At 47.6% G+C, this 27,951-nt stretch overlaps 1 protein-coding gene across 5 annotated transcripts in view; it reads right to left on the reverse strand.

Moving 5' to 3' along the window:
• LOC138638743 (cytochrome P450 2C23-like) overlaps nucleotides 1-27,951 on the reverse strand; it is a 761,024-nt gene that overhangs the window by 419,395 nt on the left and 313,678 nt on the right. For 4 of the 5 annotated variants that reach the window (XM_069728292.1, XM_069728291.1, XM_069728290.1 and 1 more), the window contains one exon: nucleotides 158-241. The exons of the other annotated variant lie outside the window; for it this stretch is intronic. The gene's annotated coding sequence lies outside the window, so the exon portion shown is untranslated. The remainder of the gene's footprint in view (nucleotides 1-157; nucleotides 242-27,951) is intronic. 5 annotated transcript variants of the gene reach the window in all.

Genomic DNA, 27,951 nt, shown 5'->3' on the forward strand with positions numbered 1-27,951 from the left:
TCAGGGGGTCATCCATGTGTCCATTTTTACCATCAGTGTGTCATCCATGAGTCCGTTTTTACCATCAGTGTATTATCCATGTGTCCATTTTTACCATCTATGTGTCATCCGTGTCCTAGTTTTACCATTAGTGTGTCATTTGTGTGTCCGTTTTTACCATTAGTGTGTTCTCCTTGTGTCCTTTCTTACATCAGTGTGCCATCGTCTTATCCAGGGTCTTTATCAAAAGGTCGCAGAATATCTAAAACAGAATTCATGATACAAAATGTACATTAATGTAAGAAAAAGTAAAATAAACAATATCATCATGTATAGACAATGATAATAGAATGTGAAAATGTGAAAATTAAATATACATAATTGGGACCAGTGGAATAAGAGAAAGGATCACAGGGCAGTGTGTAGTCCATGTGTAAAGTTACAGAACATTCAATGAAGAGGTGGGTGTTGTACGTTGGGAGTTGACATGTCTCAGCAGCAGGGTGACAGATCCCTGGGGCTATTCCTGATCAGGAGACACATAGTGCGTGTGACGTCGCAGTTACAATGTCAGTCACAAGTTGTTTTCAGTTGAAGTCTACGAAATGCAACACAAAGGATATGTCTGCATTCAGCCATAAGGTAATCAATAATCAGTGTCGGACTGAGGTGCCAAGGGCCCACCAGTAACCGACTCCAGGGCCGATCATTTCCACTACATGTAAATGTGACATTATCCTCAATCACAAATTTATATAACCATGAACTGGGTAACCTGTTAAATGAATAAGATGCTGCCTTTGTCTGTAAATAGTGATTCATACAACCTATTTCCACTAGCGAACAAAGATGTGCTAGTCCAATGTAAAATTTATATAATCTTTATTAGAAAAATTAAAAAAGAAATTGACAGATGTATGTTATATTACAGCTATGGAAAACAAAGATGTGAAAGGCACCTCACCCCCCCTGTGTGTCCGACCAATAACCAATTGCTGTATCACAAGAAACTAGTGTGACACCAACAGGGTCCTTTCCCCCATTGCCTAAGCACTACACCATGCCTCAGTTGTAGGCCCATGCATTTCTATGCCATCACTGGGCCACACTACTATGGATGACAACACTTGTACTATGTATCCAATATTCACTATGAAAGTGCAGAGTGCGCAGCTAGAGGTAGGGAACAGGGGCCGGCGCACACTCCCCTGTGCACTTCGTGTATGGGCATTACAAGTCTAGAAGACCAGCCTTTAGGGCTCATACTCACTTGCGTGAAGTACGGCTGAGTCTCGCATGGTAACACCCGGCTCAGTCACCGGAACTTGGGAGCGGAGCGTGCAGCTCCATGTATTGATGTGCGGCCGCACGCTCCGCTCTGGATTGCCTTCGCCAGAGCCGGGTTTTAACCTGCGAGACTCAGCCGTATTTCACGCAGGTGAGTATGAGCCCTTACATAGGGCCTAGTTATTAATGAGGCCTTCCTCAACTTGCCATCATTCTCCGCCACTAGATCACCAGGGTTAACGTGTTCTGTGCTGATACAGCCAGTCCAATTTTTGGCAAGGGTGTCTATGATGCCCATCAAATATTTTTTAAAAATGTACCCCCCCATGGGGCATTGTTTGTCAGCCCAGGCACTTCGTGTATGGGCATTACAAGTCTAGGCGACCCGCTCCTTTATATTGGGCTTAGTTTTTAATGAAGCCTTCCTCCACCTCTCATCATCCACCGCTAGTGAACACTGATGAGTAGTGTTTAGCATTCCGATAACGCAAGTATCGGGTATCGGCCGATATTTGCGGTATCGGAATTCTGATACCGAATTCCGATACTTCCCGCGTATCGGATACCAGAATCAGAAGTTCCCAGAATTCAAACTGCACGCAGCAGCCAATGAGGAATGAATGGAAGTGTGGGCACATCCTGTTTAGCAAAAAAAAAGGGAAGAAGCCAGCACTGCTTATGGTCAGAACGCAATAACTGAAGTGCAATTGCACATAAATTCTAACTGTATTTCAAATATGAGACATTTAGCAAACAATTGATCAATTCTTTGAGCCACCCCGCCACGTCACGGCAATCTCATAATGGGGCAGTCCTAATCTTCGTATTTTATTTACGTTGTGCCATTATGGCCTCCTGAATGTATAAAGAGTATAAAAAAAAAAAAAAAAAAAAAAAAAAGGACCACATTAAATGCTAACTGTACCTGGAGCATTTTCAGAATCACTCCCTTGGTGGCAGGAAAGGCAAGCGCAGGTAAAAGCCGATCAGGTCCAGTGCGGACATTTCAGATCTGGCTTCCACACTGCCAAACCCGCACCAAAGATGAAGGGTGAGACAGGCTGAGACACAGGTGCACAATTAACTTGAGCCTGAGGCGGGGCAGGGCTGCTGTGTGTGTGCACAGCAGCCTATCAATCATAGTGAACACAGAAAGAATGGCGCACATAACCCAGCGTGCGCGGCAACAGTGGTGGTCAGCCACATACCAATGCAAAGCAAAAAAAAAGGGAAGAAGCCAGCACTGCTCGTGTTAATTGTGCACCTGTGTCTCAGCCTGTCTCACCCTTCATCTTTGGTGCGGGTTTGGCAGTGTGGAAGCCAGACCTGAAATGTCCGCACTGGACCTGATCGGCTTTTACCTGTGCTTGCCTTTCCTGGCACCAAGGGAGTGATTCTGAAAATGCTCCAGGTACAGTTAGCATTTAATGTGGTCCTTTTTTTTTTTTTTTTTTTTTTATACTCTTTATACATTCAGGAGGCCATAATGGCACAACGTAAATAAAATACGAAGATTACGACTGCCCCATTATGAGATTGCCGTAAAGTGGCGGGGTGGCTCAAAGAATTGATCAAGTGTTTGCTAAATGTCTCATATTTGAAATACAGTTAGAATTTATGTGAAATTGCACTTCAGTTATTGCGTTCTGACCATAAGCACTGCTGGCTTCTTCCCTTTTTTTTTGCTTTGCATTGGTATGTGGCTGACCACCACTGTTGCCGCGCACGCTGGGTTATGTGCGCCATTCTTTCTGTGTTCACTGTGATTGATAGGCTGCTGTGCACACACACAGCAGCCCTGCCCTGCCTCAGGCTCAAGTTAATTGTGCACCTGTGTCTCAGCCTGTCTCACCCTTCATCTTTGGTGCGGGTTTGGCAGTGTGGAAGCCAGATCTGAAATGTCCGCACTGGACCTGATCGGCCTTTACCTGCGCTTGCCTTTCCTGGCACCAAGGGAGTGATTCTGAAAATGCTCCAGGTACAGTTCGCATTTAATGTGGTCCTTTTTTTTATATACATTCAGGAAGCCATAATGGCACAACGTAAATAAAATACGAAGATTAGGACTGCCCCATTATGAGATTGCCGTGAAGTGGCGGGGTGGCTCAAAGAATTGATCAATTGTTTGCTAAATGTCTCATATTTGAAATACAGTTAGAATTTATGTGCAATTGCACTTCAGTTATTGCGTTCTGACCATAAGCAGTGCTGGCTTCTTCCCTTTTTTTTTGCTTCACATCCTGTTTAGCATGGTGGGCATGTAACTACTGGCAAGGCTGTGATTGGCTGCTGAAATGATGTCACCATGTAATATAAAAAATGCTGCCGCCATTTTGCGCTCACTCTGCTGTGATTTCAGTTAGGGACAGGACGCTGTGTTCTAACTGAGGGCCAGTCGAGCTAGCTAATTGCTTTATTTTGCTTTTCCAAGGCTAATTTAGCAAACGCTGTGTGTTGTTCACTGTTCACCTTGCTCTTGCCTTGCAGCGCTGTTTTAACCGCGTTCTGCAAGGTCTCTCTGTGTGTGTGTGTGTGCAGCTCACTCTGTAGTCTGTGTGCAGCCATATACCCGGTTCTATTCAGCTCAGGGGAGGTTCACACTGCCTCATACAGTTCTATCCATTGTCCTTTTTTGCTCATAGTGCAGCCTGCTGCACATTTTTTCTAAAATTTCCTATTAGTGTTTTTCCACTCATCTCCAGCTAAATTGTGGAAAAACACTACACAGGATAACCTAGAGGGGGGTTTTTGGGCCTTGCAGCGCCGTTTACGGCTGTCTGCACGGTCTCCGTGTGAGCACAGCTCGCCCTGTAGTCTATGTGCAGCCACAGCCGGTTGTATTCAGCTCAGGGTGCGTTACTGCCTCATACCGTTAAATAACTTGTCCTTTTTTTGAAATAGTGCAGCCTGTTGAAAATTTGTTAAAAAAATTCCTATTAGTGTCTTTCCACCCGTATCCAGCTAAATAGTGGAAAAACACTACATAGGATAACCTAGAGGAGGGTTTTTGGGCCTTGCAGCGCCGTTTACGGCTGTCTGCACGGTCTCCGTGTGAGCGCAGCTCGCCCTGTAGTCTGTGTGCAGCCACAGCCGGTTGTATTCAGCTCAGGGTGCGTTACTGCCTCATACCGTTAAATATCTTGTCCTTTTTTTGAAATAGTGCAGCCTGTTGAAATTTTTTTTTTAAATTTCCTATTAGTGTCTTTCCACCCGTCTCCAGCTAAATAGTGGAAAAACACTACATAGGATAACTTAGAGGAGTGTTTTTGGGCCTTGCAGCGCCGTTTACGGCTGTCTGCATGGTCCCCGTGTGAGTTAAAGTCGCTCTGTAGCCCGATCTGCAGAAAAAAAAAAAGTAAAGTTCACCAAACACCACTTAACACCTTTGTAGGCCACATTTTATCAATAATAAAGTCTAGTCCACACTTTACAACATTAGTGTTTCTTACACCTGTTAGGAGGAGCATTTCAGGAATAAGCACACTAAGGCCTTAGTACTTTTCTGCTTATCTTTATCTGTCAACCAAGATGAAGAGGGCAGGGAGTAAGGCACGTGGGCATGGGCGCGGAGCAGGGAGAGGACGTGGTGATTCTGTGCCTGCTGCGGGCACCGGTGACTCATCATTAGGGTTGAGCGACCTTGACCTTTTTAGAGTCGAGCCGTGTTTCGCGAAACCCGACTATCTTAGAAGTCGAGTCGAGTGGAATCGGCCGATTATCGCGAAAAGTCGGGTATCGCCCGAAACACGAAACCCAATGCAAGTCAATGGGGGAGCATAGTCGGCAGTGAGTGGAGGCCAGGAAAACACCTACACTGCCCATTTTAATGGCAAAAACATCCATTCTTGTTAAAGAAGCTTGTCAATCGTAATTTACCTTATAATAATTGGAAGGCATTTGAAATTGGGGGTCATTTGGCTAAAGTTGTGGGGGGTAGGGCTGGTTCAAGTAATTAGTGGGCCCAGTAAATCTTGACCACGTCACGGCAGTGGAGCAGGGAGAGGTAAGAATTTCAACTTTGCAAGTGCTGTGATCCTGAGCAAGCAGGGGGGGCCCACTCGTTGGCATTGGCACTGGCACAGGGCCCCTCAAAGTACAGCGGTGTGTTTGCACGGCGGGGGCGCCTCCCACCGGCAGCAACACTTTTGCGTACTATGAGAGGCCCTGTGCCAGTGACGTCGCCAACTAGTATTCCTCCCCCCACCTGATGAAGGAACCTGCACTTTCATCTGCACCTTCCTCTTTGTCCTCGTGTAAGGTGGTATGGTATGCGGGAAGAGGAACCTGACTTTCAGCAGGGTCACAATCTTGCTGTGTAGCGTGCACAGGGAATTTTGCATTATGGGTCAATGTACCAGCAGACTCATCTATCACTGGCTGGGCAATGGGCAGGATGAGGAGGAAACACAGATATAGGCCCAAAGAATAAAGTGGGCTAAATGCAGTTCAAAATTGGTAACACAGGACTAACCAGGGGGCATTGCAGTGGAGGACAACTGGAATGAGAGGCTGACACAGAGAGTAGGCCCAAATCAGTAAGTAGTCGACATGCAGTTCAAAATTGGCAACCGTAGTAAACAGGCGGCCCAGCTTTGTTCAGTTGAGGAGAACAGCAAGGAGTGGCAGACACCGATAGTAGGCCCCAACCCAACTAGTAGGCCAAATGCAGTCTAACATTAACAACTACTTAACGAGAGCCTGAAAATGGAATTTCAGGACAGGAAACCAGGAGAACAGCAAGGAGTGGCAGACACCGATAGTAGGCCCCAAACCAACTAGTACGCCAAATGCAGTTGTTCCATTTAACCACAATTTAATGAGAGCCTGAAGATAGAATTTCAGGAAAGGCAACCTGGAGAACACCTTGGAGTGGAACACACCATCTCTCTACACCCCATACCCAATTTGTAGGCCTAATGCAGCGTAGTTTCCAACAACTACTAAACGAGAGCCGGAAGATCGAAGCTCAGGAAAGGCAACCTGGAGAACACCTTGGAGTGGAACACACCATCTCTCTACACCCCATACCCAATTTGTAGGCCTAATGCAGTGTAGTTTCCAACAACTACTAAACGAGAGCATGAAGATCGAAGCATTGGCGAGGAAACCTGGGGAACACCTTGGAGTGGAACACACCATCTCTCTACACCCCATACCCAATTTGTAGGCCTAATGCAGCGTAGTTTCCAACAACTACTAAACGAGAGCCGGAAGATCGAAGCTCAGGAAAGGCAACCTGGAGAACACCTTGGAGTGGAACACACCATCTCTCTACACCCCATACCCAATTTGTAGGCCTAATGCAGTGTAGTTTCCAAGAACTACTAAATGAGAGCCGGAAGATCGAAGCTCAGGAAAGGCAACCTGGAGAACACCTTGGAGTGGAACACACCATCTCTCTACACCCCATACCCAATTTGTAGGCCTAATGCAGCGTAGTTTCCAACAACTACTAAACGAGAGCCGGAAGATCGAAGCTCAGGAAAGGCAACCTGGAGAACACCTTGGAGTGGAACACACCATCTCTCTACACCCCATACCCAATTTGTAGGCCTAATGCAGTGTAGTTTCCAAGAACTACTAAACGAGAGCCGGAAGATCGAAGCTCAGGAAAGGCAACCTGGAGAACACCTTGGAGTGGAACACACCATCTCTCTACACCCCATACCCAATTTGTAGGCCTAATGCAGCGTAGTTTCCAACAACTACTAAACGAGAGCCAGAAGATCGAAGCTCAGGAAAGGCAACCTGGAGAACACCTTGGAGTGGAACACACCATCTCTCTACACCCCATACCCAATTTGTAGGCCTCATGCAGTGTAGTTTCCAACAACTACTAAACGAGAGCATTAAGATCGAAGCAATGGCGAGGAAACCTGGGGCACACCTTGGAGTGGAACACACCATCTCTCTACACCCCATACCCAATTTGTAGGCCTAATGCAGTGTAGTTTCCAACAACTACTAAACGAGAGCATTAAGATCGAAGCAATGGCGAGGAAACCTGGGGCACACCTTGGGGAGGCAGACACCGTTAGTAGGCCCTACCAAAGTTGTACCCCCAATGCAGTTTTAAAATTCCTAGAGGCTGAAAACAAGACTATTGACGCTCAGCTTTTTTCAAAGGAACACAGCTGAATTGAGTGGCGCAGACAGACACAGGTAGTAGGACTTAACCCAAAAATGTGGCTCACTGCAGCTTAAAAAAGTTACAGGGGTACACAAGCAGCAGTGCTCTGGGCAGTGGAGGACAATTTCAATAGTGGACCGCAGACAGACTTTGTACGCCTACTATTAAAAAAAGGATGCTCTATGCAATTAAAAATAGGTTCCAGGGGTCCATGGGCAGCAGTGGTGTGGTCAGTGGAGGCCTAGTGGAAGGAGTGACCGCAGACAGGCATCGAAGGCCTAAAATAATAACACATGGCTGTAGGCAATTTTAAATTGGTTCCAGGGGTACACGGGCAGCAGTGGCCTGGTCAGTGTAGTAGTAGTAGAAAGAACGGACCGCAGACAGGCATCGAAGGCCTAAAATAAAAAAATTGGGCTGGCTGTAGGCAATTTTAAATTGGTTCCAGGGGTACACGGGCAGCAGTGGTGTGGTCAGTGGAGGCATATTGTAAGGAGTGACCGCAGACAGGCATCGAAGGCCTAAAATAATAACACATGGCTGTAGGCAATTTTAAATTGGTTCCAGGGGTACACGGGCAGCAGTGATGTGGTCAGTGGAGGCCTAGTGGAAGGAGTGACCGCAGACAGGCATCGAAGGCCTAAAATAATAACACATGGCTGTAGGCAATTTTAAATTGGTTCCAGGGGTACACGGGCAGCAGTGGTGTGGTCAGTGGAGGCCTAGTGGAAGGAGTGACCGCAGACAGGCATCGAAGGCCTAAAATAAAAAAATTGGGCAGGCTGTAGGCAATTTTAAATTGGTTCCAGGGGTACACGGGCAGCAGTGGTGTGGTCAGTGGAGGCATATTGTAAGGAGTGACCGCAGACAGGCATCGAAGGCCTAAAATAATAACACATGGCTGTAGGCAATTTTAAATTGGTTCCAGGGGTCCACGGGCAGCAGTGGTGTGGTCAGTGGAGGCCTAGTGGAAGGAGTGACCGCAGACAGGCTTCGAAGGCCTAACATAACAAAAATGTCAATACAATGGTATTGTCAGTGGCAGGCATTGAAGGATGTCAGCGCATAGACTAAACATTGGTGGAGCTGTGAGATAATTTTGCAAGTGGTAGAGCACTGTTTGAGCTGGGGGGGGGGAACTGTCTTGTGGCCGGCGGTACAGGCCCAGGGCCCCTCATATTACAACGGTGTGTCTGACGTTGGGTGCGCACCACCACCGCCAGAGACACTTTATTGTACTAGGAGGGACCCAGTGGCAGTGCCGTCGACCAAAAGCGGGCACACCCACCTCTTCAGACAAACAGCACTCTCACGGGTGCTGTCGCCAAGTGTCGATACCACGGCCCCGTGTGGGGAGTTTGGCCATTTAGTGAGGTGTAAACATGTCGTATGCTGGACAATCAGGTGCAGAAAATTACGAGATTGGAAAAGGCATTCAGAATAGTCCACAGGCAAGACCTTTTCATAGGAAAGCTAGGGGTCGGCCGGGCAAGGTGGGACAAAAGATTTCGAAATCCAGTTGTGGTTCATTTTAATGAAGGTTAGATCATCTACATTTTGGGTAGCCAGACGAGTCCTTTTTTCTGTTAGTATTGAACCTGCAGCACTGAATACTCTTTCTGATAGGACACTAGCTGCCGTGCAAGCAAGCTCCTGCAATGCATATTCTGCCAATTCTGGCCAGGTGTCTAATTTTGATGCCCAGTAATCAAATGGGAATGACGGTTGAGGGAGAACATCGATAAGGGATGAAAAATAGTTTGTAACCATACTGGACAAATGTTGTCTCCTGTCACTTTGAATTGATGCTGCACTACCTGTCCTGTCTGCGGTCATAGCAAAATCACTCCACAACCTGGTCAGAAAACCCCTCTGGCCAACGCCACTTCTGATTTCTGCCCCTCTAACTCCTCTGGTCTGCTGGCCCCTGCAGCTCGTGTGAGAACGATCACGGGCGCTGTGTGCAGGGAATGCCAGAAGCAAACTGTCAACAAGAGTTGATTGTTTGGTTGCTAATATTAGTTCCAAGTTCTCATGTGGCATTATATTTTGCAATTTGCCTTTATAGCGAGGATCAAGGAGGCAGGCCAACCAGTAATCGTCATCGTTCATCATTTTAGTTATGCGTGTGTCCCTTTTGAGGATACGTAAGGCATAATCCGCCATGTGGGCCAAAGTTCCAGTTCTCAAATCTGCGGTTGTGCTTGGTTGAGGGGCAGTTTCAGGCAAATCCACGTCACTTGTGTCCCTCCAAAAACCAGAACCCGGCCTTGCCGCGCCACCAATTTCCAGTGGCCCCGGAAAAGCTTCCTCATTAAAAATATAATCATCCCCATCATCCTCCTCGTCCTCCTCCTCCTCTTCGCCCGCTAACTCGTCCTGTACACTGCCCTGGCCAGACAATGGCTGACTGTCATCAAGGCTTTCCTCTTCCTCAGCTGCAGACGCCTGATCCTTTATGTGCGTCAAACTTTGCATCAGCAGACGCATTAGGGGGATGCTCATGCTTATTATGGCGTTGTCTGCACTAACCAGCCGTGTGCATTCCTCAAAACACTGAAGGACTTGACACATGTCTTGAATCTTCGACCACTGCACACCTGACAACTCCATGTCTGCCATCCTACTGCCTGCCCGTGTATGTGTATCCTCCCACAAAAACATAACAGCCCGCCTCTGTTCACACAGTCTCTGAAGCATGTGCAGTGTTGAGTTCCACCTTGTTGCAACGTCTATGATTAGGCGATGCTGGGGAAGGTTCAAAGAACGCTGATAGGTCTGCATACGGCTGGAGTGTACGGGCGAACGGCGGATATGTGAGCAAAGTCCACGCACTTTGAGGAGCAGGTCGGATAACCCCGGATAACTTTTCAGGAAGCACTGCACCACCAGGTTTAAGGTGTGAGCCAGGCAAGGAATGTGTTTCAGTTGGGAAAGGGAGATGGCAGCCATGAAATTCCTTCCGTTATCACTCACTACCTTGCCTGCCTCAAGATCTACAGTGCCCAGCCACGACTGCGTTTCTTTCTGCAAGAACTCGGACAGAACTTCCGCGGTGTGTCTGTTGTCGCCCAAACACTTCATAGCCAATATAGCCTGCTGACGTTTGCCAGTAGCTGCCCCATAATGGGAGACCTGGTGTGCAACAGTGGCAGCTGCGGATGGAGTGGTTGTGCGACTGCGGTCTGTGGACGAGCTCTCGCTTCTGCAGGAGGACGAAGAGGAGGAGGAGGGGGTGCGAACGGCTACAGCCAACTGTTGCCTAGACCATGGGCTAGGCAGAACTGTCCCAAACTTGCTGTCCCCTGTGGACCCTGCATCCACAACATTCACCCAGTGTGCCGTGATGGACACGTAACGTCCCTGGCCATGCCTACTGGTCCATGCATCTGTTGTCAGGTGCACCTTTGTGCTCACAGATTGCCTGAGTGCATGGACGATGCGCTCTTTAACATGCTGGTGGAGGGCTGGGAAGGCTTTTCTGGAAAAAAAGTGTCGACTGGGTAGCTCGTAGCGTGGTACAGCGTAGTCCATCAGGGCTTTGAAAGCTTCGCTTTCAACTAACCGGTAGGGCATCATCTCTAACGAGATTAGTCTAGCTATGTGGGCGTTCAAACCCTGTGTACGCGGATGCGAGGCTAAGTACTTCCTTTTTCTAACCATAGTCTCATGTAGGGTGAGCTGGACTGGAGAGCTGGAGATCGTGGAACTAGCGGGGGTGCCGGTGGACATGGCAGACTGAGAGACGGTGGGAGATGGTATTGTTGCCGCCGGTGCCCTAGATGCAGTGTTTCCTACTACGAAACTGGTGATTCCCTGACCCTGACTGCTTTGGCCTGGCAAAGAAACCTGCACAGATACTGCAGGTGGTGCGGAAAATGGTGGCCCTACACTGCCGGAAGGGATGTTGCGTTGCTGACTAGCTTCATTAGCCGAGGGTGCTACAACTTTAAGGGACGTTTGGTAGTTAGTCCAGGCTTGCAAATGCATGGTGGTTAAATGTCTATGCATGCAACTTGTATTGAGACTTTTCAGATTCTGTCCTCTGCTTAAGGTAGTTGAACATTTTTGACAGATGACTTTGCGCTGATCAATTGGATGTTGTTTAAAAAAATGCCAGACTGCACTCTTTCTAGCATCGGATACCTTTTCAGGCATTGCAGACTGAGCTTTAACCGGATGGCCACGCTGTCCTCCAACAGGTTTTGGCTTTGCCACGCGTTTTGGGCAAGATACGGGCCCGGCAGATGGAACCTGTTGCGATGTTGATGCCTGCTGCGGCCCCTCCGCCGCCGCTTCAGAACTGCTGCCGCCTGCACCCTGTTCCCCCAATGGCTGCCAATCGGGGTCAAGAACTGGGTCATCTATTACCTCTTCTTGTAGCTCGTGTGCAACTTCGTCTGTGTCACCGTGTCGGTCGGTGGTATAGCGTTCGTGATGGGGCAACATAGTCTCATCAGGGTCTGATTCTTGATCATTACCCTGCGAGGGCAATGTTGTGGTCTGAGTCAAAGGACCAGCATAGTAGTCTGGCTGTGGCTGTGCATCAGTTCACTCCATGTCAGATTCAACTTGTAATGGGCATGGACTGTTAACTGCTTCACTTTCTAAGCCAGGGACGGTATGTGTAAAGAGCTCCATGGAGTAACCCGTTGTGTCGCCTGCTGCATTCTTCTCTGTTGTTGTTTTTGCTGAAGAGGACAAGGAAGCGACTTGTCCCTGACCGTGAACATCCACTAACGACGCGCTGCTTTGACATTTACCAGTTTCACGAGAGGAGGCAAAAGAGCTAGAGGCTGAGTCAGCAAGATAAGCCAAAACTTGCTCTTGCTGCTCCGGCTTTAAAAGCGGTTTTCCTACTCCCAGAAAAGGGAGCGTTCGAGGCCTTGTGTAGCCAGACGACGAACCTGGCTCCACAGCTCCAGACTTAGGTGCAATATTTTTTTCCCACGACCAGCTGATGCTCCACCACTACCACTACCCTCATTACCAGCTGACAATGAACGCCCCCGGCCACGACCTCTTCCACCAGACTTCCTCATTGTTTTAAAAACGTAAACAAACTAACGGTATTTGTTGCTGTCACACAACTTACACGGTGAGCTATAACTTCAGAATGATTTAGCTACCCCTTTACAGGTGAGTGAGACCACAACGAAAATCAGGCACAATGTTACACACTCTGTTGTTGGTGGCAACAAATGAGAGAGATGCCACACACGCAGGACTGTCACTGAAGCACAAATGTAAATATTAATCTCCCACTGATTTGTTTTTTTTTTTTTTTCAGGGAGACTTTAGGAAAAAAAAATAATAGAATAAAATGATTTTTTCAGGAAGAATTTAGAAACCAAATAAAATAAAATGATTTTTTCAGGGAGAATTTAGAAAACAAATAAAACAAAAAAAGGCTTTCTATGGCCCACTGAGTGAGAGATGACGCACACAGGAGTCAGGAGTGGCACACAAGCCCAGAGGCCAATATTTATCTCCCACTGATTGATGTAGTGATTTTTTCAGGTAGATTTTGGAACCCAAATCAAGCTAAAAAAATAATAGGCTTTCTATGGCCCACAATTGGAGAGAGAGAGATGGCACACCCAGGAGTCAAGACTGGCCCACAAGCAGAAAGGGCAATATTAATCTCCCACTGATTTTTTTTTTTTTTTTTTTTCAGGGAGACTTTAGGAAAAAAAAATAATAGAATAAAATGATTTTTTCAGGAAGAATTTAGAAACCAAATAAAATAAAATGATTTTTTCAGGGAGAATTTAGAAAACAAATAAAACAAAAAAAGGCTTTCTATGGCCCACTGAGTGAGAGATGACGCACACAGGAGTCAGGAGTGGCACACAAGCCCAGAGGCCAATATTTATCTCCCACTGATTGATTTATTGATTTTTTCAGGTAGAATTTAGAACCCAAATCAACCAAAAACATAAATAGGCTTTCTATGGCCCACTATTTGTGAGAGAGCTGGCACGCTCAGGACTGGCACACAAGCCCAAAGGCCAATATTAATCTCCCACTTTTTTTTTTTTTTTTCAGGGAAAATTTATAAAACCAATAAAAAAAAAAAAATAGGCTTTCCATGGCCCACTATCTGAGAGAGAGAGATGGCACGCTTAGGACTGGCACACAAGCCCAAAGGCCAATATTAATCTCCCTTTTTTTTTTCAGGGAGAATTTATAAAACCAAAAAAAAAAAAATAAATAGGCTTTCTATGGCCCACTATTTGTGAGAGAGATGGCACGCTCAGGACTGGCACACAAGCCCAGAGGCCAATATTAATCTCCCACTTTTTTTTTTTTGTTCCAGGGAAAATTTATAAACCCAATAAAAAAATAATAAATAGGCTTTCTATGGCCCACTATCTGAGAGAGAGAGATGGCACGCTTAGGACTGGCACACAAGCCCAAAGGCCAATATTAATCTCCCACTGATTGATTTATTGATTTTTTCAGGTAGAATTTAGAACCCAAATAAAGCAAAAAAAAAAAAAAAAAGGGCTTTCTATGGCCCACTGAGTGAGTGATGATGCACACAGGAGTCAGGAGTGGCACACAAGCCCTGAGGCCAATATTTTTCTCCCACTGATTGATGTAGTGATTTTTTCAGGTAGATTTTAGAACCCAAATCAAGCAAAAAAATAAATAGGCTTTCTATGGCCCACTATTTGTGAGAGAGGTGGCACGCTCAGGACTGGCACACAAGCCCAGAGGCCAATATTAATCTCCCACTTTTTTTTTTTTGTTCCAGGGAAAATTTATAAACCCAATAAAAAAAATAATAAATAGGCTTTCTATGGCCCACTATCTGAGAGAGAGAGATGGCACGCTTAGGACTGGCACACAAGCCCAAAGGCCAATATTAATCTCCCACTGATTGATTTATTGATTTTTTCAGGTAGAATTTAGAACCCAAATAAAGCAAAAAAAAAAAAAAAGGGCTTTCTATGGCCCACTGAGTGAGTGATGATGCACACAGGAGTCAGGAGTGGCACACAAGCCCTGAGGCCAATATTTTTCTCCCACTGATTGATGCAGTGATTTTTTCAGGTAGATTTTAGAACCCAAATCAAGCAAAAAAATAAATAGGCTTTCTATGGCCCACTGACTGAGAGATGGCACACACAGGAGTCAAGAGTGGCACACAAGCCCTGAGGCCAATATTTTTCTCCCACTGATTGATGTAGTGATTTTTTCAGGTAGATTTTATAACCCAAATCAAGCAAAAAAATAAATAGGCTTTCTATGGCCCACTGAGTGAGAGATGGCACACACAGGGATGGCACTCTAGCAGAAATGTTAATCTTAATCTCCCACAAAAAAAAAAAAAAAAAAAAAACAGGGACTGTCCCACAATTACTATCTCCCTGCAGTAATCTCAGCCAGGTATGGCAGGCAGCAATAAGGAGTGGACTGATGCACAAATTAAATAAAAAGTGTGGACAAACAAAAAAGATAGCTGTGCAGAAAGGAAGGAACAAGAGGATTTGTGCTTTGAAAAAAGCAGTTGGTTTGCACAGCGGCGTACACACAGCAATGCAGCTATCAGGGAGCCTTCTAGGGCAGCCCAATGAGCTACAGCGCTGAGGGGAAAAAAAAAAAAATGTAGCTTCCACTGTCCCTGCACACCGAAGGTGGTGTTGGGCAGTGGAAATCGCTACAGCACAAGCGGTTTGGTGGTTAATGGACCCTGCCTAACGCTATCCCTGCTTCTGACGAAGCGGCAGCAACCTCTCCCTAAGCTCAGATCAGCAGCAGTAACATGGCGGTCGGCGGGAACGCCCCTTTATAGCCCCTGTGACACCGCAGACAGCAAGCCAATCACTGCAATGCCCTTCTCTAAGATGGTGGGGACCAGGACCTATGTCATCACGCTGTCCACACTCTGCGTTTACCTTCATTGGCTGAGAAATGGCGCTTTTCGCGTCATTGAAACGCGACTTTGGCGCGAAAGTCGCGTACCGCATGGCCGACCCCACACAGGGGTCGGATCGGGTTTCATGAAACCCGACTTTGCCAAAAGTCGGCGACTTTTGAAAATGAACGACCCGTTTCGCTCAACCCTACTCATCATCACTCAGTTTCAGCAGGGAACAGTCCTTCATGCGCAGCTTTGTCAGAGAGCGCCGTGCACCGCTGCTGCGTGAAGATCAAATTGAAGCCGTTGTCGGATGGATGGCAGCTAACGCATCGGCATCGACTTCAATTAGTGCCACATCCTCTCAGGCACAGACCACTGGAGAGCAGCCATCTCTCTCTTCACCACCTGCCAAATTGGCCAGGCAGTCAGAGAGCCCAGGACAGGAGCCGTCTCTACTTCTGTTCTCTGAATCTCTTGGCTTGGAAACAGGGGGCCAGTCAATCAGCATTGGAGAAATGGAAGAAGAGGCAGTGTACAGTGATGCCCAACAGCTTTGTCTCTCTGACTCTGAAGAGGCGGGTGGGCCAGTGCCTGCGGTGACCACAGCGCAGTACGCATCTGATGATGAAACTCAGGTGCCGCTTTCTGGTGTGTACTGTGCTGCCGAGACTACCCAGGAGGAGCAGTTGGTGGCAGAGGGTAGTGGAGATGATGAGGTCCTTGACCCATCGTGGCGTGAGAAACAGGAAGGTGGTGGGAGCAGCTCTGAGGAAGAGATTCCCCTAACGGGACAAAGAGGGAGAGGGAGGGGGAAGACTGCGGAGCCTGTAGCCTCCACTTTGGCACCCATTAGGAGCCTGTCTCTTTCAAAAGCCAAAAAGGGCGCTCCCAAGACTTGCAGTGCCTGGTCCTTTTTTGACACAGTTGCAGATGACATTTGTTTTGTCAAATGCAAGCTGTGTCATCAGAAAGTCTAAAGAGGTAAAAGTGTCAGCAACCTCAATACCACAAATATGTGGAAACATGTGCGGACCAGGCACGCGGTGGAGTTACAAAAACACACTGAAGACCTAGGCCAACCAACAGCGGCAGCTACCACCTCTTCAGCTCGTGTTGCCTCTTCCTCCAGCTCACGCACAGCTGGTTTGGCTTCCTCCCAGGATCGCCATGGAAGAACCTCTGGGACTGTTGTCCAGAGACCTAGTGTAATTCCACCCACAGCACCACATTCCCAGTCATCCTCACACTCCCAGTCTACTCTACAGCCATCGGTAGTACAGGCATGGGAGAAAAGGCGGGCATTCTCGGCCAACCACCCCCGAGCACAGGCTCTGAATGCAGGCATTGCCAAACTTCTGTCACTGGAAATGCTCTCATTCAGGCTGGTGGAGACTGACAGCTTCCATGACTTGATGGCATTGGCAGTCCCACAGTACAAGGTGCCCAGCCGCTTTTACTTCAGCAGGCAAGCTGTCCCTGCCCTGCACAAGCATGTGGAGGGACACATAAAACACGCGCTACTGAACGCCGTCAGTAGCAAGGTCCACCTCACCACCGATGCGTGGACCAGTCACCATGGACAGGGGCGATACATTTCCCTCACTGCCCATTGTGTTAATGTTGTTGAGCCATGTACAGATCGTGCGAGTGGCGCAGGACGTGTCCTGCCCACTCCAAGGATTGCAGGAATCCAGTCTGTACGCATTGACTCCTCCTCTTACACAAGTTGCTCAGAATCAACGCTGCAGGAGCCGTCACAGTCCACCTCCACATGGACCCGTGAACGTTTACCAGTTACGACTGACATGAGCACAGCCATGGCAAACGTCAACAGGCCATCTTGAAACTAGTTTCTTTGGGGAATCGAAGCCACACAGCGCAGGAGCTCTGGAATGCCATCAAGCAGGAGAGCGATGTGTGGTTAGTGCCAGCGAATCTCCAGCCAGGCAAAGTAGTGTGTGACAATGGCCGAAATCTGGTGGCAGCTTTGGCCATTGGCAACCTCACTCACATCCCATGTCTGGCACATGTGCTCAATTTGGTTGTGCAGAGTTTTCTGAGGGACTATCTGGATCTTGATGCACTGCTGCACAAGGTCCGCCTAGAGTGTGCTCACTTGCGGCGTTCCAGCTTGGCAAGATCCCGCATTGCTGCTCTGCAGCGCCGATTCCGCCTTCCGGAACACCGCATCATATGTGACCTACCTACCAGGTGGAATTCCACGTTACATATGTTGGAGCGGTTGTGTGAGCAGCAGCAAGCAGTAATGGAGTACCAGCTGCATCAGGCGCTAAAAAGTCGCAGTCAGCGCCGATCAGACTTCACAACCACAGAGTGGGCCACTATGAAGGACGTCTGCCAGGTTTTGCGTCCTTTCGATTATTCCACGCGGATGGCAAGTGCAGATGATGCGCTAGTCAGCATGACTGTCCCCCTTATCTGCCTGCTTCAACAAACTTTGCAAGCGTTAAGGGATGATGTTGTGGAAGAGGTGGAGGATGAGGAGTCACCTTTTCCATCAGCTTCTGGAGAGTCAGCGCCACGTGGTTCCTCACAAAGGGGTACGCAGGGGCCACTTTGTGAGGAGGATGAGGAGGAGTCAATGGAGGAGGAAGAGCTCCGTCCAGAGGAGGGAGTGACACAATTGTCCAGTGGTCAGTGTGTACAGCGAGGGTGGGGTGATGTCGAGCGGGCAGAGATCATGTCTCAAGCAGGGGACAGCGTTTCTGGGCCGGTTGGCACTCTGCAGCACATGGTGGATTTCATGCTGCAGTGCCTGAGAAACGACCGCCGCATCGACCACATTCTCATCATGCCTGATTATTGGGTGTTCACCCTCCTCGATCCGCGCTACCGGGACAACGTCCAAAACCTCATCCCAGCGTTGACCTGGGAGCGTAAAATGCGATAGTACCACGACACACTGGTGAATTCCATCATCTTCTCCAGTCCAACTGAGAGGAGTGCTGCTAGTGCTTTCCAAAGCAGCTCAGTGCGTCGAGGCAGTGGGGGAGGCTCTGCACAAAGAGGGAGCAGAAGCAGTGCCTCTGCCCAAGGCAAGCCCAGTATGGCACAACTGTGGCAAACTTTTGTGTGCCCGCCCCAAATGTCTACACCATCACCGGCAGCTCCAGTCAGCAGGAGGCAACGGTTCCGTCAGATGGTGACAGACTACATGGCTTGCCCTCTTACTGTACTCCCAGACGGCTCTTCCCCATTCAAGTTTTGGGTCTCTAAGCTGGATACATGGCCAGAGCTAAGCCAGTATGCATTGGAGGTGCTGGCTTGCCCTGCGGCTAGTGTCTTATCGGAACGTGTCTTTAGTGCCGCAGGTGGTGTACTAACAAACCGTCGCATGCGACTATCCTCCGATAACGTTGACCGGCTTACTTTCCTGAAAATGAACCAGGCCTGGATCTCACAAGAATTTGCCACTCCTCTGCCTGATTAAGTAATTGGGTGTCATCCAGGTCTCCTGATGTGTTCATCTTTCTACCACCTGAACTGCTATTCCTGGGCTCCAACACCGCCAGTTGTGGCTCAGAAGTGCAGGCTGCACAGTCAAAACATACGACCCAGTGTTATTGGGTTTCAGTAACGTCAGCTGATCCCCAGCTGTGTAACCGGCAATGTGTCCTGCGACCGCCACGCTGGCACAACAACCTAAATGTAAGGGAAACTGTCCCCCCCCCCGGCGTTTGTTACTGAAAGAGCCACCTTGTGCAGCAGTAATGCTGCACAAGGAAAAGGTAGCTCTTTTAGTTTAGCTCCTTGCACACGCAGAACTTAACACTTATAAAATGTGTTCACTGATACCGTTATACCGTCCCGGAGGTGGGACTTTCCTTTGTAATGTGACGCAGCACAGCCGTCATTCCTTAGCGTTGTTTGATTCTGTCATGGACCCTGCGCTGTTATGTTATCCCTTGGCTATGCACAGTTTGAGCTGCCCGTCCTCTGACATCATTTGTTGTCGTCCTGGCTGCGCCTGTGCGTCCACGCTGCCCGAAATCCCACCTCGCAGTGTCGTCTAATGTGATCCCACAGTGGGCCTGGTATCTATGGCCATGCGCAGTGCATATACTAGCCTCTCACTCCCCTTCTTCACGCTTCTTCAGACTAGGCAGCGTCAGCTGATCCCTAATAGCATGCCACGGCCGTGACGCCGCACAGTCTGAAGAAGCAGGAAGGAGGGGGAGTGAGAGGCGATGATATGCACTGCGCATGCCCATGGATCCCAGGCCCGCAGTGGGATTACTGTTATGAAAGGCAATTCAGAATCACAATGGACATGGAGGTCAGAGCACATACAGTGAACTGACAATAACCCAAAATAATAGAACGAGCTCTGAGACGTGGGAACTCTGCAGACCGCAATTCCTAAGCCTATCAAACCACACTAAAGGTAGCCGTGGAGCGCTCCTGACCAGAACCTAGGCGCCTCGTCACAGCCTGAGAAACTAGCTAATCCTGAAGATAGAAAAATAAGCCTACCTTGCCTCAGAGAAATTCCCCAAAGGCAAAGGCAGCCCCCCACATATAATGACTGTGAGTAAGATGAAAACACAAACATAGAGATGAAACAGATTTAGCAAAGTGAGGCCCGACTAGCTGAACAGAACGAGGATAGGGAAGATAACTTTGCGGTCAGCACAAAAACCTATAAAAAACCACGCAGAGGGGACAAAAAGACCCTCCGCACCGACTAACGGTACGGAGGTGGTCCCTCTGCGTCTCAGAGCTTCCAGCAGGCGAGAAAAACCAATAAAGCAAGCTGGACAGAAAAATAGCAACAAAATAACATAAGCAAAACTTAGCTTTGCAGAGCAGCAGGCCACAGGAATGATCCAGGGAAAAAACAAGTCCCACACTGAAGCATTGACAGGAAGCATAGATCAAAGCATCAGGTGGAGTTAAGTAGAGAAGAAGCTAACGAGCTCACCAGATCACCTGAGGGAGGAAGCTCAGAAGCTGCACTACCACTTTCCTCCACAAACGGAAGATCCCAGAGAGAATCAGCCGAAGTACCACTTGTGACCACAGGAGTGAACTCTGCCACAGAATTCACAACAGATTACATTAGATGACACTGCGAGGTTGGATCTCGGGCAGCTTGGACGCACAGGCACTGCCAGCCTGACACCTAAATGATGTCAGAGGACGGGCACCGCTAACTGTGTATGGCCAAGGGATAACATTACAGCGCGGGCTCCGTGACAGAACCAAACAACGTTGAGGAGGTGGCGCACGGCACCAAGGTTGTTGGAATGACGGCTGTGCTGTGTCACATTACAAAGGAAAGTCCCACCTCCGGGACGGTTTAACGGTGTGAGGGGACACATTATATGAGTGTGTACTTCAGCGTTTGCAAGAAGCATAATTTTAGGAGCAGTATTACTGCTGTACAAGATGGCTCTTTCAGCAACAAATGCCTGGGGGGGGGGGGTTAAAGGTTCCCTTTCAACTTGCTCCACTGCAGGCTTCGGCCTACACTCTGCTCCTCTTTGATTCCCTGGGTTTCAACACTGTCAGTTGTAACCTGGAAGTGTTGTCTACACAGAAAAAACACTCGCTGATGTGTCAGTGGGGTTCAGCACCGCCAGCTGTTCCCCTGCTGTGTAGCCGGCATCGTGTCCAGCACAAGCCACGCTGGCACAACAGACCAAAAGCTGCCCCCAGTGCAGGCTTCGGCCTGCACTCTGCTCCTCTCCTCCTCCTGCTGACCCTGGGCTCTAACACCGCCAGTTTTTGCCCGGACGTGCTAGCTGCACAGAGAAAAACACCAGCCAATGTGTTAGTGGGGTTCAGCACCGCCAGCTGTTCCCCTGCTGTGTAGCCGGCATCGTGTCCTGCTAACGCCATGCAGGCACCTGAACTGAAATTAAAGGGAACCTGTCCCCCCCCAGGTGTTTCTATGTATAGCAGCCACCTTGTACAGCAGTACTGCTGCATTTGTACAAGGTGGCTGACTTTTTCTTCTTGCCCACGTGGAACTCAACACGTACAAAATGTGTCTCATTAGAGACCATTACACTGTCCCTGAGGTGTGATTCTCCTTTTTAAATGACACGCAGCACCCCCCTTGGTAACGCTGGCCGTCTTCTGACATCATTGGTTGGCTGCCTGTGCCTGTGCGTCCGCCCTGCCCGACACAACGCCCCTCGTTGTCTGATATATTTTGACTGCGAGGGTGTGATTGATGGGCACGAGCAGTGCATATCTTCGCCTGTCTTCACTCCCCTCCTTCCGCCTTCTTCAGACTGTGCGGCCTCATAGCCGTGGTATGCAATAAGGGATCAGCTGAGGCCGCCCAGTCTGAAGCAGGTGTAAGGACATGTGTGAGCGGCGAAGATATTTACTGCACAAGGCCACGAATCCCAGCCCCGCACTGTGAGTTTATGAAACGACACTGTGGGTCTGGGATTCATGGCCATCGTTAACCGCACCAGCCAACATGAAATGAAGTCATAAGACGGGCAGCGCTAACTGTTCATGGTCAAGGGATAACACAAGAGCGCAGACTCCTGTAAAGCAAATAACAACGCTCAGGAGGATGTGCCCAGCACCAAGGCGTTATTTTGGACACCTGTGCTGCGTCTCCGTCTGCCGATCGCGGGCATTTAACCCCTCTGATTAAGCTGTCAGTAGTGACAGCGGCATAGAGGGGGATCGCGCAGGGACGGGGCACCCTGCGCTCTCCCACCGGAGAAACGCGATGAGATCGCGTTGCTCCGGTGACCCAGAAGGAGTCCCCGGATCCAAGATGGCTGCCGGACTCCTTCCGGGTCATGAAATGACCTGGCTAGCCGGCGCCTGCTGAGAGCAGGCGCTGGAAAGCCACCTAAACTGCCTGTCAGATCGTTGATCTGACAGAGTGCTATGCACACTGTCAGATCAACGATCTGATCTAATACAGTGATGTCCCACCCTGGGACAATGGTAGAAAATAAAAAAAAAAAAAAATAGAATGTATAAAAAAAAAATAAAAAAATCGCCAAATAAAGAGAAAAAAAAATTTCCCAGTAAATCCATTTATTTATATAAATAAAAAAAACAATAAAAGTACACATATTTGGTATCGCCGCGTCCATAACGACCCGCTCTATAAAACTATCCCACTAGTTAACCCCTTCAGTGAACACCGCGAAAAAAAAAAAAAAAAAAAACAAGGCAAAAAACATTGCTTTATTATCATACAGGCGAACATAAAGTGGAATAACACGCGATCAAAACGACGGATATAAATAACCATGGTACCGCTGAAAACGTCATCTTGTCCCGCAAAAAAAAAAGCCGCCATACAGCGTCATCAGCAGAAAAATAAAAAAGTTATAGCTCTCAGAATAAAGCGATGCAAAAACAATTATTTTGTTACATAAAATAGTTTTTATTGTGTAAAAGCGCCAAAACATAAAAAAATGATATAAATGAGGTATCGCTGTAATCGTACTGACCCGAAGAATAAAGCTTCTTTATCAATTTTACCACACATGGAACGGTATAAACGCCACCCCTAAAAGAATTTCAGGAATTGCTGGTTTTTGTTCATTCCGCCTCAAAAAATGTCATCTGCCCGAAAATGTTACCAATAAAAACGTCAACTCGTCCCGCAAAAAACAAGATCTCACATGACTCTGTGGACCAAAATATGGAAAAATTATAGCTCTCAAAATGTGGTGATGCAAAAACTATTTTTTGCAATATAAAGCGTCTTTTAGTGTGTGACAGCTGTCAATCATAAAAATCCGCCAAAAAAAAACGCTATAAAAGTAAATCAAACCCCCCTTCATCACCCCCTTAGTTAGGGAAAAATAATAAAATGTAGAAAAAAATGTATTTATTTCCATTTTCCCATTAGGGTTAGGGCTAGTTTTAGGACTAGGGTTGGGGTTGGGGTTGGGTCTAGGGTTAGGATTGGGGCTAGGGTTAGGGTTACCATTGGGATTAGGGTTAGGGGTGTGTTTAGATTAGGGTTTCAGTTAGAATTGGGGGGTTTCCACTGTTTCGGCACATCAGGGGCTCTCCAAACGCGACATGGTGTCCGATCTCAATTCCATCCAATTCTGCTTTGAAAAACTAAAACACTGCTCCTTCCCTTCTGAGTTCTCCTGTGCGCCCAAACAGTGGTTCCCCCCAACACATGGGGTATCAGCGTTCTCAGGACAAGTTGGACAACAACTTTTGGGGTCCAATTTGTCCTGTTACCCTTGGGAAAAAAAAACCTGGGGGCTAAAATATCATTTTCGTGGAAAAAATATATATTTTTTATTTTCACGGCTCTGCGTTATAAACTGTAGTGAAACACTTGTTGGTTCAAAGCTCTCACAACACATCTAGATAAGTTCCTTGGGGGGTCTAGTTTCCAATATGGGGTCACTTGTGGGGGGTTTCTACTGTTTAGGTACATCAGGGGCTCTGCAAATCAACATGACGCCTGCAGACCAATCCATCTAAGTCTGCATTTCAAACGGCGCTCCTTCCCTTCTGAGCTCTGCCGTGCACGCAAACAGTGGTTACCCCCAACATATGGGGTATCAGCATTCTCAGGAAAAGTTTGACAACAACTTTTGGGGTCTAATTTGTCTTGTTACCCTTGGGAAAATAAAAACATGGGGGCTAAAATATCATTTTCGTGGAAAAAAAAATATTTTTTATTTTCACGGCTCTGCGTTATAAATTGTAGTAAAACACTTGTTGGTTCAAAGCTCTCACAACACATCTAGATAAGTTCCTTGGGGGGTCTAGTTTCCAATATGGGGTCACATGTGGGGGGTTTTGTACTGTTTAGGTACATCAGGGGCTCTGCAAATGCAACATGACACCTGCAGACCAATCCATCTAAGTCTGCATTTCAAACGGCGCTCCTTCCCTTCCGAGCTCTGCCATGCACTCAAACGGTGGTTTCCCCCAACATATGGGGTATCAGCGTACTCAGGACAAATTGGACAATAACTTTTGTGGTCCAATTTCTCCTGTTACCCTTGGCGAAAAAAAAATTGCGGGCTAAAACATCATTTTGTGGAAAGAAAAAATGATTTTTTAATTTTCACACCGCTAAATTCTAAACTTTAGTGAAACAATTGGGGGTTAAAAGTGCTCACCACACATCTAGATAAGTTCCTTAGGGGGTCTTCTTTCCAAAATGGGGTCACTTGTGGGGGGTTTCCACTGTTAAGGAAAGTCAGGCGCTCTCCAAATGCGACATGGGTTCCGATCTCAATTCCAGCCAATTTTGCATTGAAAAGTCAAATAGCGCTCCTTCCCTTCCGAGCTCTGCCATGAGCTCAAACAGTGGTTTATCCCCATATATGAAGTATCGGCGTACTCAGGACAAATTGCACAACAACTTTTGGGGTCCAATTTATCCTGTTACCCTTGGGGAAAAAAAATTGGGGGCAAAAAGTTCATTTTTTGTGAAAATTAATAAGAATTTTTTTTTACGGCTCTACATTATAAACTTCTGTGAAGCACGTGGAGGTTCAAAGTGCTCACCACACATCTAGATTAGTTCTTTAGAGGGTCTACTTTCCAAATTGTGTCACTTGTAGGGGTTTCCACTGTTTAGGCACGTCAGGGGCTCTCCAATCGTGACATGGGCTCCGATCTCAATTCCAGCAAATCTTGCTTTGGAAAGTCAAATGGCGCTGCTTCCCTTCCGAGCTCTGCCATGTGCCCAAACAGTGGTTTACCCCCACGTATGGGGTATCGGCGTACTCAGGACAAATTGTACAACGACTTTTGTGGTCCAATTTCTCCTGTTACCCTTGGTAAAATGAAACAAATTGGACCTGAAGTAAAAATTTTGTGAAAAAAAAGTTAAATGTTAAATTTTTTTTAAACATTCAAAAAATTCCTGTGAAGCACCTGAAGGGTTAATAAACTTTTTGAATGTGGTTTTGAGTACCTTGAGGGGTGCAGTTTTTAGAATGGTGTCACTTTTGGGCATTTTCTGTCATATAGACCCCTCAAAGTCACTTCAAGTGTGAGGTGGTCCGTAAAAAAAATGGTTTTGCAAATTTTGTTGCAAAAATGAGAAATTGCTGGTCAACTTTTAACCCTTATAACTCCCTAACAAAAAAAAATTATGTTTCCAAAATTGTGCTGATGTACAGCAGACATGTGGGAAATGTTGTTTATTAACTATATTGTGTGATATAACTCTCTAATTTAAGGGCATAAAAACTAAAATTTTGAAAATTGCTAATATTTCATAATTTCTGACAAATTTTTGTTTTTTTCACAAATAAATGCAAGTCATAACGAAGAAGTTTTACCACTTTCATGAAGTACAATATGTCACGAGAAAACAATGTCAGAATCACCAAGATCCGTTGAAGCGTTTCAGAGTTATGACCTCATAAAGTGACAGTGGTCAGAATTGTAAAAATTGGCCCTGTCACTTAGGTGAAAACAGGCTTTGGGGTGAAGGGGTTAAAAAGACAAGTCACGCCTCCAATACTGTTTTACTGTACAATGGGCAAAATTGTGTACGTCTTTCATTCTGCGTGTGCAATGAGAAAAATTTAAAGAGCAACCTTTCACTTGTGGAGCATTACTGCTGCACAAGGTGTGGCTCTTCTACATTGTAACACCTGAGGGTGGGTTAAAGGTTACCTTTGAAATTGGTTCAATTAGGCTTCGGCCTACACTCTGCTCCTCTCCTCCTCCTGCTGACCCTGGGCTCTAACACCACCAGTTGGGGCCCGGACGTGCTAGCTGCACAGAGAAAAACACAAGCCAATGTGTTAGTGGGGTTCAGCACCGCCAGCTGTTCCCCTGCTGTGTAGCCGGCATCATGTCCAGCACAAACCACGCTGGCACAACAGACCAAAAGCTGCCTCCAGTGCAGGCTTCGGCCTACACTCTGCTCCTCTCCTCCTCCTGCTGACCCTGGGCTCTAACACCGCCAGTTTTTGCCCGGACGTGCTAGCTGCACAGAGAAAAACACCAGCCAATGTGTCAGTGGGGTTCAGCACCGCCAGCTGTTCCCCTGCTGTGTAGCCGGCATCGTGTCCAGCACAAGCCACGCTGGCACAACAGACCAAAAGCTGCCACCAGTGCAGGCTTCGGCCTACACTCTGCTCCTCTCCTCCTCCTGCTGACCCTGGGCTCTAACACCGCCAGTTTTTGCCCGCACGTGCTAGCTGCACAGAGAAAAACACCAGCCAATGTGTTAGTGGGGTTCAGCACCGCCAGCTGTTCCCCTGCTGTGTAGCCGACAACGTGTCCTGCAAACGCCACGCAGGCACCTGAACTGAAATTAAAGGGACCCTGCCCCCCAACCCCACAGGTGTTTCTATGTATAACAGCCACCTTGTACAGCAGTAATGCTGCATTTGTACAAGGGGACTGACTTTTTCTCCTTGCCCACGTGGAACTCAACACGTACAAAATGTGTCTCATTAGAGACCATTACATTGTCCCTGAGGTGTGACTTTCCTTTTTAATGACACGCAGCACCCCCATTGGTAACGCTGGCCGTCTTCTGACATTGTTGGTTTTCTGCCTGTGCCTGTGCGTCTGCCCTGCCCAACACAACGCCCCTCGTTGTCTGATATATTTTGACTGCGAGGGTGTGATTGATGGGCACGAGCAGTGCATATCTTCGCCTGTCTTCACTCCCCTCCTTCCGCCTTTTTCAGACTGTGCGGCCTCATGGCCGCGGCATGCGATAAGGGATCAGCTGAGGCCGTCCAGTCTGAAGCAGGTGTAAGGACATGTGTGAGTGGCAAACATATTTACTGCGCAAGGCCACGAATCCCAGCCCCGCAGTGTGACTTTATGAAAAGACACTGTGGGTCTGGGATTCATGGCCATCGTTAACCGCACCGGCCAACATGAAATGAGGTCAGAAGACGGGCAGCGCCAACAGGGCATGGCCAAGGGCTAACACAAGAGCGCAGACTCTTGTACAGCAAATAACAACGCTCAGGAGGATGCGCCCAGCACCAAGGCGTTATTTTTTATACCTGTGCTGCGTCTCCTGTTGTGAATTCTGTTGTCAAGCTCCCTCCTGTGGTCATGAGTGGTACTTCGGCTGGTTCTGTCTATGAGCTTCCGCTGGTGGATGTGAGTGGGGCTGCGGCTTCTGATTTTCCTTCCTCAGGTGACGAGGTTAAGTCGTTAGGTGCTGCTCTATTTAACTCCACCTAGTTCTTTGTTCCTGGCCTCCAGTCAATGTTCCAGTATTGGTCTGGCTCTCTCCTGGATCGTTCTTGTGGCCTGTCTGCCCTGCATAAGCTAAGTTCTGCTTGTGTTACTTTTTTTTTGCTATATTTTCTGTCCAGCTTGCTATATTGGTTTTTCTTGGTTGCTGGAAGCTCTGAGACGCAGAGGGAGCACCTCCGCACCGTTAGTCGGTGCGGAGGGTCTTTTTGCCCCTCTGCGTGGTTGTTTGTAGGTTTTTGTGCTGACCGCAAAGCTATCTTTCCTATCCTCGGTCTATTCAGTAAGTCGGGCCTCACTTTGCTAAATCTATTTCATCTCTGTGTTTGTATTTTCATCTTATCTCACAGTCATTATATGTGGGGGGCTGCCTTTTCCTTTGGGGAATTTCTCTGAGGCAAGGTAGGCTTATTTTTCTATCTTCAGGGCTAGTTAGTTTCTCAGGCTGTGCCGAGTTGCATAGGGAGCGTTAGGCGCAATCCACGGCTACCTCTAGTGTGGTATGATAGGATTAGGGATT

This window comes from Ranitomeya imitator, chromosome 5 (assembly GCF_032444005.1).
Source record: "Ranitomeya imitator isolate aRanImi1 chromosome 5, aRanImi1.pri, whole genome shotgun sequence".
NCBI lineage: Eukaryota > Metazoa > Chordata > Amphibia > Anura > Dendrobatidae > Ranitomeya > Ranitomeya imitator.